Here is a 9,186-nt window from a genome sequence, read left to right on the forward strand (position 1 = left end):
TTTAATTACTGACACACCTGCTCAGACCTACCCATTAATCTCTTCATAGATTAAAACAAGCAAACAAACAAAAAGATGATAATGAAGCAATGAGGTTTTTCCAGCCATTAGTAAATTTGCTGGACAAACTGCAGGATCTAACGCTGTGGGTGGCTGGGGAAATAAAAAGGTACTTATGCTATTATTGACCTTGTTGCTGGACCCACTGCTGTTTGCTCTTTGGCCAACCTTCCTCAATAGATGCATGCACACACACACACACACATTTGTTACAGGATTTTGCATGCATGTTATAGAGAAATACTTTGAATGACAACAAATAAAACCCCCACTGCTTTATTATAAGACAGTCTTGGGAACGGGTGCTTTTCTAAAAATTGAACAACAATAACATCAACAAGCTGGCAGATTTAGGCAAAAGCAATTATAGCTGCTTGAACAAACTCAGTTAATCTTTCATTGAAGACACATTTTACTCTGTAAATGCATTTTTAGTTGTTTTTGTGTATGGTGGAAAAACAAATAAAATGAGCAAAACAACAAAGTCTGTTCATTAGTATTCAAAAGAACAACATTCCTTCTTCCTGTTCACCAATCCATGTCTCCAACAGTCTGAGAAGGTTTGTGATAGAACCCCATGTAAACAGCCCATTACTGCATCTTCAGATGATTAACATAGGGTTGTAATTCATCATATCATGTGCAGCTGGTGACATCCTGCAGTAGCATTTATTCCTTGTTGATACATGCCTTTGGTTTCTTTTTGACAAGTCAAAACAAACAGATTGCAAGCTGTCATGATGTTTGTTCATGATGAATGGAGAAAATGAATCGAGAAATCAGGTGCGCCAGGTGATTAACACAATTATGCCCGAGATCCTTGTGGAAACATCTGAACTTTTTATGTTTGGATAAACAGGGGAAAAGACTGTGGCAGCTGTGAGAACAAAAAAAAAAAAAAAACAGCATCACTTGAACACATCGTACAACTGTTATGTACAGTTTCTTGAGCATAAGTATTTCTCTAATACTACACAGAAACATTAAATATACTGTCTGTGACTAAATGTATTTAAAAGGGTTGCCTAATCATGCTGTCATTAAAAGCCTAATGATTCATTAGTATTAGAAATAACACACTTTTTAAACAATATACCTCATTTGGATATATGTATTTATGGATTAATTATGACTTTTTACCTTTGTGCAAATTTACATTTAGTGATTACTATCAGGTAAAAATCAGGTACCATTTCCGACTGTTGTGGCTCGAACAAACTCACAGCAAAGTCTCCACTCCAGGGTACTCATTTGGTTGTTTTCTGATTTAAACGTGAAAAAATAAAATAAAAAAATCTTAAAAGCTGGCATGATTCTTTCATATGTGATTGTGATGGGGTGAGATGCTCCACAAAGTAACAATGTGTTCCTGTATAGTAAATATGGAGGAATCAATGCTGAAATCATAGCTAACTGACACAATAACTTGCTATTTTAATTATATTTGCTGGCAACTGTAAGTTTAGGTAAAATGTATGATGCCCTTAAAACAGATTCTTCCATTCTTTAAATGGTTGACCATTTGTTATTTGCCTTCATCGAAGAGGTACATATTAAATTGAAATATTTAACAACATTGTAAAATGAAATATTGGAAACAGAAATAAATGTGCTTTGTAGGTTGGTTAAATTACAGAAAAAAATAAAAAAATAACCACCAAGCCAACTGTACATGATTAAAGTAACTACAAAGCATATAAGACCTAAGAACGTAGGGATGCAGTGAGGTTTGCAGCGCTATGTAAGGTGTCAAATTATATATATAAAAAAAACATAGAAGCATTTTCTTTATCTAAAATGGTAGTAACTGTCTGATGAGAGCGCTGATTGACATAAAATCACATAAACTCAATTAAACTACACTAACAAGTTAGATGTTTTAACAAATCTACCAGACTGCATGATCCTCCTGCTGCCCTTGAGTCAAAGTGATCCACAAGGCCTCAGTCTTAAACCTGCGGTCTTGTGGGTCATATTGACCCAAAGGCAGCAGGAGGGTTAAATATGAAATTACATTGCAGATATCATACTTTACTAACATTGTGAAACTGTGTTGCTTACACTAATATGGCATGGGTATACAACTGTTCAGATGATACTGTTAACTTCATGCCTTCATCTGATATTACATTCTGGTAATGTTAAACCATTCTTGCAGAATATCCTGATGCATGCTCAATAATCCAGGTAGAAAAATCCAAGAAAGTTCAATCTGGTCCTCTGGACATTCAAAAAAACAAAAAACAAAACAAAGCAAAAAAAAAAAAAATGTAGAAACGTTTCGTCTCTCATCCAAGAGACTTCCTCAGTCTGAGCTGCTGTTTTCAGCTCAGTCTCTTAAATAGCACCTTCTCAGAGTGGATCAGCCAGTTTTGCTGCTGACAACCAAAACCAACTGATCACATGCTCAAGAAGGACCATCAGCCTAACAATGGGTCATTAGCACACTGATGGCTGTTTACTATTCAAAGGGGGTTGAGTGATACTAGCAATCACAGCATTGTAAGAGGGGGACAACTGAACACGTAGGCCTCCACCCCTGTTTAATGATGGACGATTTCTTTTCACAAAGATGGCCTCCTTTACTCCTCTCTCAAACCATCGTTCCTCTCTGTCCAGGATGTGAACATCTTCATCCTTGAAAGAGTGACCGCTGGCCTGGAGATGAGTGTAGACCGCAGAGTCCTGGCCTGATGATGTTGATCTTCTGTGCTGGGCCATCCTTTTGGCCAGTGGCTGTTTAGTTTCCCCGATGTAAGACTGATCACAGCCCTCCTGACACTGAACAGCATACACAACATTACTCTGTTTGTGCCGGGGGACTGGATCTTTGGGATGAACCAGTCTTTGCCGTAATGTATTTTGGGGTTTAAAAGCCACTGGGACGTTATGTTTAGAAAATAAACGTCTCAGTTTCTCTGATACTCCCTCAACATACGGGATGACCACTGGTCTGGGTCTGGGTTCCTCCTTTTCACCTGATGGCTGACTGGAGTCCTGTTTGGGTTTCTTCTCTGCTTTCAGGAAGGCCCAGTTAGGATATCCACATTGCTCTAGAGCCTGTTTTGTGTAGGATTTCTCCTTCTGCCTGGCTCCTGAGCTAGTGGGGATGCTGTCTGCTCTGTGATACAGAGTCCTGATGACTCCTAACTTGTGCTCCAAAGGGTGATGGGAGTCAAACTGCAAATACTGGTCTGTGTGGGTGGGTTTGCGGTACACCTCGGTTTGCAAAAGTCCTCTATCAGAGACTGAGACCTCACAGTCCAAGAAAGCCAACTTGTCATTTTTTACATCTTCTCGTGTGAACTTGATGTATTTATCCACAGAGTTGATGTGGTCAGTAAAATGTTGGACTTCCTGAGATTTAATTTTAACCCAGGTGTCGTCAACATACCTGAACCAATGACTTGGTGGTGTCCCTGAAAAGGACATCAAGGCTCTCTTTTCTACCTCCTCCATGTACAGGTTGGCAACAATAGGAGAAACTGGAGAACCCATAGCACACCCATGTTTCTGCCTATAATATTGCTCCCCATATGTGAAGTAGGTTGACTGCAGGCACAGTTTCAAGAGTTGACCCAGTTGTTGTGGAAATCGTGGTCCTGCTGCTCAGAGTGGTGTCTGATTTTAATCTTAAACTGACCACCTCTACTGCATCATCAACAGGAATGCACGTAAAGAGTGATGTGACATCAAAAGAGACCATTGTTTCATCAGTCTCCATGATGACATCCCTCACCTTATCCACAAAGTCCATGGTGTTCTGTATGTGGTGTTCTGAGCTGCCAACTAAAGGGATGAGTACAGACGCCAGATATTTGGAAACATTGTAAGTGACAGAGTTAATCATGCTAACAATAGGTCTTAAAGGTACACCTTGTTTGTGGATTTTAGGTAAACCATACAGACTAGGTGTGGCCTCCCCTGGGTACAGTCTGTGGTACAGAACGCGGTCAATAGCCTTGTCCTGCTCCAAATTTTTCAGGCAATCTATTAACTTCTTCTTGTAACCACTTCCTGGATCTCTTTTCAGAGGTTCATAAGTGGTTAAGTCACTAAGGAGTGTCATAACTTTCTCATGATAGTCTTTCTGGTTCAAAATCACTGTGCACCTTCCTTTGTCTGCTGGGAGAAAGATGATGTTTTTGTCCTTGCTAAGAGTGGTGAGTGCATCCCTCTCCTCTCTACTGATGTTGGAAGGTGGTGGTTTGGCATTGCTGAGGCAGGCTGAAACTTTGATTCTGAGCTGTTCTGCTTCACCCTCTTTCATTTTGTTGTTGTGGATGGCTGATTCTGTGGCTGTGATCATCTCCACCAGAGGAATTCTACTTGGTGCAACCGCAAAGTTCAGTCCCCTGGCAAGAATCTCTGTCTCCGGCTGGGTGAGCTGTCTGTCAGATAAATTCTTCACCCACTTTTCTGTCTCCCTGGCATGTAATTGACTACTGGAGTGTTGTCCTACACTGAATGTGTTGTTATTGGAATAATGATGGTGTTGATGAGTTATTATAGTAAGTTAAACTTATTTTGTTGTCGAGTCTTGGACTTGACATGCTGTGCTAAGCGTGCCTGATCTGTACAGTCCAACACTTGCTGAAGTGTGGTCTGATCTAGACACATAGTTAGTTTCTGTTTAATATGCTCTTCTTTGGCCTTCAAGGCCTCAATAGTAAAATTGGTCTGTCTCACCCGTTCATTCAGCAGCTGGGTCAGTGCCTTCTGAAGGATCTTGCTTACCCGGTGCCCGCTGACCGATGATTTTAGCTCCAGGCTCTTGGGAATGATGCCACTTTGTCGACATCTGAGGTTGAATCGCAAGTGGTTCCTGTAGTCTGCCCTCTTCCTTGCTGTTTTCTCAAACTCTCTTACTAGTTTGAGGCAATCCTGGCCAAAGTGATTCAAAATATCCTGATGCATGCTCAATAATCCAGGTAGAAAAATCCAAGAAAGTTCAATCTGGTCCTCTGGACATTCAAAAAACAAAAAACAAAACAAAGCAAAAAAAAAAAAAAAAATGTAGAAACGTTTCGTCTCTCATCCAAGAGACTTCCTCAGTCTGAGCTGTTGTTTTCAGCTCAGTCTCTTAAATAGCACCTTCTCAGAGTGGATCAGCCAGTTTTGCTGCTGACAACCAAAACCAACTGATCACATGCTCAAGAAGGACCATCAGCCTAACAAAGGATCATTAGCACACTGATGGCTGTTTACTATTCAAAGGGGGTTGAGTGATACCAGCAATCACAGCTGATCCACTCTGAGAAGGTGCTATTTAAGAGACTGAGCTGAAAACAGCAGCTCAGACTGAGGAAGTCTCTTGGATGAGAGACGAAACGTTTCTACATTTTTTTTTTTTTTGCTTTGTTTTGTTTTTTGTTTTTTTGAATGTCCAGAGGACCAGATTGAACTTTCTTGCATTCTTGCAGAAGTTTTCAAAAGTACCAGCTTAAAAAAAAACACATGCTGACATATAGGCATGATCTCAACTTCTTGATTGTGCAAGAAATTAATCCATTGCTTATTCCCTGAATGTGATTGCTCATTCAGCCTTGGCTCTGTAGTTCCAGTGCTATCTAACTTCTGTGGAAGTGTGTTGGTCTCCCATCTGTTTTCATCCTTCCATTTAAAAAAAAAATCAGCTTATTTGCTGTCTGGTTTTGGAGGTCCAACCCTTTTCCAAGTTACACTCTCCAAGCCCTTATACAAGATCCAAAGCATTCCTGAGCCAGAGGGAATACAATAATTCATACAATATATAATCTCTCTCGTGAGTTCTGGGTTTTTCTCAGGGTCTCCTCCCAGAGGGACATGCCCAGAAAATCTCCATAGCTATGGCATCCAGGAGGCATCTAAATCAGATGTGTTAACCACCTTAGATGACTGCGTTTGATTTGGAGGAGCAGCAGCACTGCTCTGAACTCTCCACTGATGATGGAGCTGATCACCCTACATTTAAGGCTGAGCCTACTGGAGATGCTCATTTAAGCTACTTTATCCCATAAACTGTCTCATGTGTTGGCTTTTTACAAAAATACTCCAATTTCAAACGTTAAGTAAGTAGATTCACATACTGTCCCCCGACACCTAAAGTTGTATGACGTATTTATGAAGCATAAATATGTTTCACTAAAACAATTTTTTTGAATATTTAAACATCGACAGCACAAGGTTCCACATTTTTGTCCATTTATTTTTTTACTGTATCTGCAACTGCTAGAATCCAGGTAAGGAACATGTTTATGATGATGCAATACTGTTTTGCGATGGCAGCTATCACAACTCAGTGACATGTCTTTTACTGTACATGACATGTATTGTATTGTAGTATACACATACTTACTTGACTAGATGATGGAGTTCAGATTTCTATCCACGTCTAAAAACCCTGAGATAAGAATATGTTTGATGAAGTGCAACATAGTTGTCAGACTATTTCTATCGTATTTCCTTTCTAAGTCTAAATTTGCTTTACTCTTGTTCATCTGTATGCCGTGGACTTATTTTGATCAAATGCAATGTGCTTTTTAAAATAATCTCTTGATACCAAAGAGCTCATAATTGTATTTAGGCAGCCTTATCAATCAGCTGAACTGTATTACATATGGGGTGACAGTCTTAAATTATGTTGCACTCATTGATTTTGATGATCCATCCATCCATCATCTTTACTCACTTCTTCCTTTATGGGTCGCGGGGGTCACTGTGACCAGATCCAGCAGTCACTGTGCAAGAGGCGGGGTACACCCTGGACAGGTGGCAAGTCCATCAGGGTATTTAAATGATAATTATTTTTAAAAAAAGGGACAGAGGCAAATAAATTGAATCAAAAACACCAAATCCCATGCGTCCTCTGAACTCTGCAATAAAAAAAAGAGCAATATCACAGGGGCAACCTCAGCTCTGTTGTGTAGCTGTCTCCTACAAGTAATAAGACATAGTCACCAGGGAAGCTCTTGAGTGAAGGCACGGTGAAAAATAAACTGACTGGGGCAAAAAGGGAGCAGAGATTCAAACGAGTGAGCAATAGTGAATGAAATCGAGATGCATTTGTACGGTGTTCTTTGGCACTGAAGTTGTAAAATGGAAACATATTTCTCCCCTGACAGCTACAGTAGATCTACCCTCCAAGTGGAGCTGCTTATGATGTTGTTCAGTGTTGAGGTGGACTGCAGGGGTGTCCCAAAGGCTTGTTGTTTCTTGTCAGAGATTAAATTGAACCAAGCGGCTGTGGTTCAAACTCATGCCGGAGCAAAGCCAAGGCTCCCAGTCACAGAACACAACCTATGAGCTGCGCTCTAAAGCGGCACATTCACATTTATTATTGCTTGCCTCCATGGAAGGCGAGAAATAATGCAATTGCTTGTGTGCATGATTTTATTAGCAAAATGTCTCATGGACACGTAAACTAGTTTTAATGATACTCTCATAAGAGTCAACACCATTCAAGATGGCTGCCACAGCTAATTGACTCAGTTAAACAAAACATGGCAACATTTTGGTCAGTTTGATAGAAGTTGAACTCCCCACCTAATACTCCAAGTGCTAACAGATTGTGTGAGATCTGATAATGTTTCCAGCTAAATAACTTATTTTAAAATTTGTCTTAATTATCTATTAGTCCAGTTTGTTTCAAGATAAAATGGCACGGTGTATCAGGCAGAGCTGTTGCCTCTCAGCGAGAAGGTCGCCTGATCAAATCCTGGCCGGGGATCTTTCTGGGTGCATGTTCTCTCCGTGCATGCGTGGTTTTTCTCTGGGCACTCCGGTTTCCTCCCACAGACCAAAAACATGCATGTTAGGCTGATTGGTGACTTTAACTTGCCTCTAGGTGTGAGTGAGAGAGTGAATGCTTGTTTGTCTCATTTGTCTCTATATGTCCCTATGATGGACTGGAGACATGTCCAGGGTGCACCTCACCTCTCACACAGTGACTGCTGGTCTGGATATGGGCACCAGTAGTGACCCAAAAAGGAAGACGTGGGTAAAGGTAATGGAAGGACAGAAAATGGCAGCACAACAGTTTAGTGGTTAGCCCTGTTGCATCAAGGTATGTCCTTCAAGAAGGTTCAATTCCTGGGTTTGGCCTTGGAGTCTCTCTGTGTGGCATTTGCATGTCTTCCTTGTGTGGAATATTCCTTGTGTACTCTGGTTTCACACAGCCTAAACACGCATGTTGTTGGACTGTGGGAGGAAACTGGCATATTTGGGGAATAACCCACACAAACACAAGGAGAACATGAATACTCCACAGAGAAAGAACCCAGGCCCAACCGAGGTCTTGCACGAACGACCTTCTTGATGTGAGGCTGATGTGCGCTAACCACTAAGCTACTGTCTTGCCCTCACTAGATTAAATATCTCTGGGACTGCATTTCAACTGATCTCATAATTCTTACATTTGATATGATATCAAAACATGTCTGATTATTTTGGGAAGAAGTATATTTTATGAGGGAGTGTATTTCATGATTGGTGTTAAGTAAATTGCACTTTTACAAATCATCTTTTCTGCTGTAATTATCATTTTTGATACGTGCTAGTCTGCTCGGCGACAGAAGAGGTTAGTTGTCTCCATTAGTTTTAAACAGAAGCTTTAAGGAGAAATCCACTGAAGGCATCTGTCAGTGAAGTAAAGAGCACTGGCAGCCATACATCATCCCTGCCTAGCGCAGGCCGCTGTATTTAAAAGAGTACTGCAGTCAAAAGCCCATAAAGTGAGTGACTCCTCTGGAGCATCTGCCACTGCATGCAGGGAGGAGATTCAATGTGAAAAAGGGGAGATAATGTGCTCACTCACTAATGGGCACCCGACTAGACACAGGCTCATTTTTCACATCATGTCATCTGTAGGGTTTGAATAAAAGTAATGGTCACAATGAGCCTGGATCTCTCCCAGTCATTATGGCTTTTGCTTCCTCATTTTTATTTGTGTTGACTTGTACAGTCGGAGGAGATGACAGTCTCTGGGCCTGTGGATCAGTCAGATTGATGATCCGCTCTGCTCCTCTCCGCAGCTGACAGGTCCCTTCTTTCTGCCAGGCATGTGAGGCCAGAGTGCCGCACTACGTCATATCAAATGCTGTAATCTGACAGAATAAAAGGATTTGCACACTGGGGACATCCCAATCT

Source organism: Nematolebias whitei, chromosome 13 (assembly GCF_014905685.2).
Source record: "Nematolebias whitei isolate Nwh7 chromosome 13, NemWhi1, whole genome shotgun sequence".
Classification (NCBI taxonomy): Eukaryota; Metazoa; Chordata; class Actinopteri; order Cyprinodontiformes; family Rivulidae; genus Nematolebias; species Nematolebias whitei.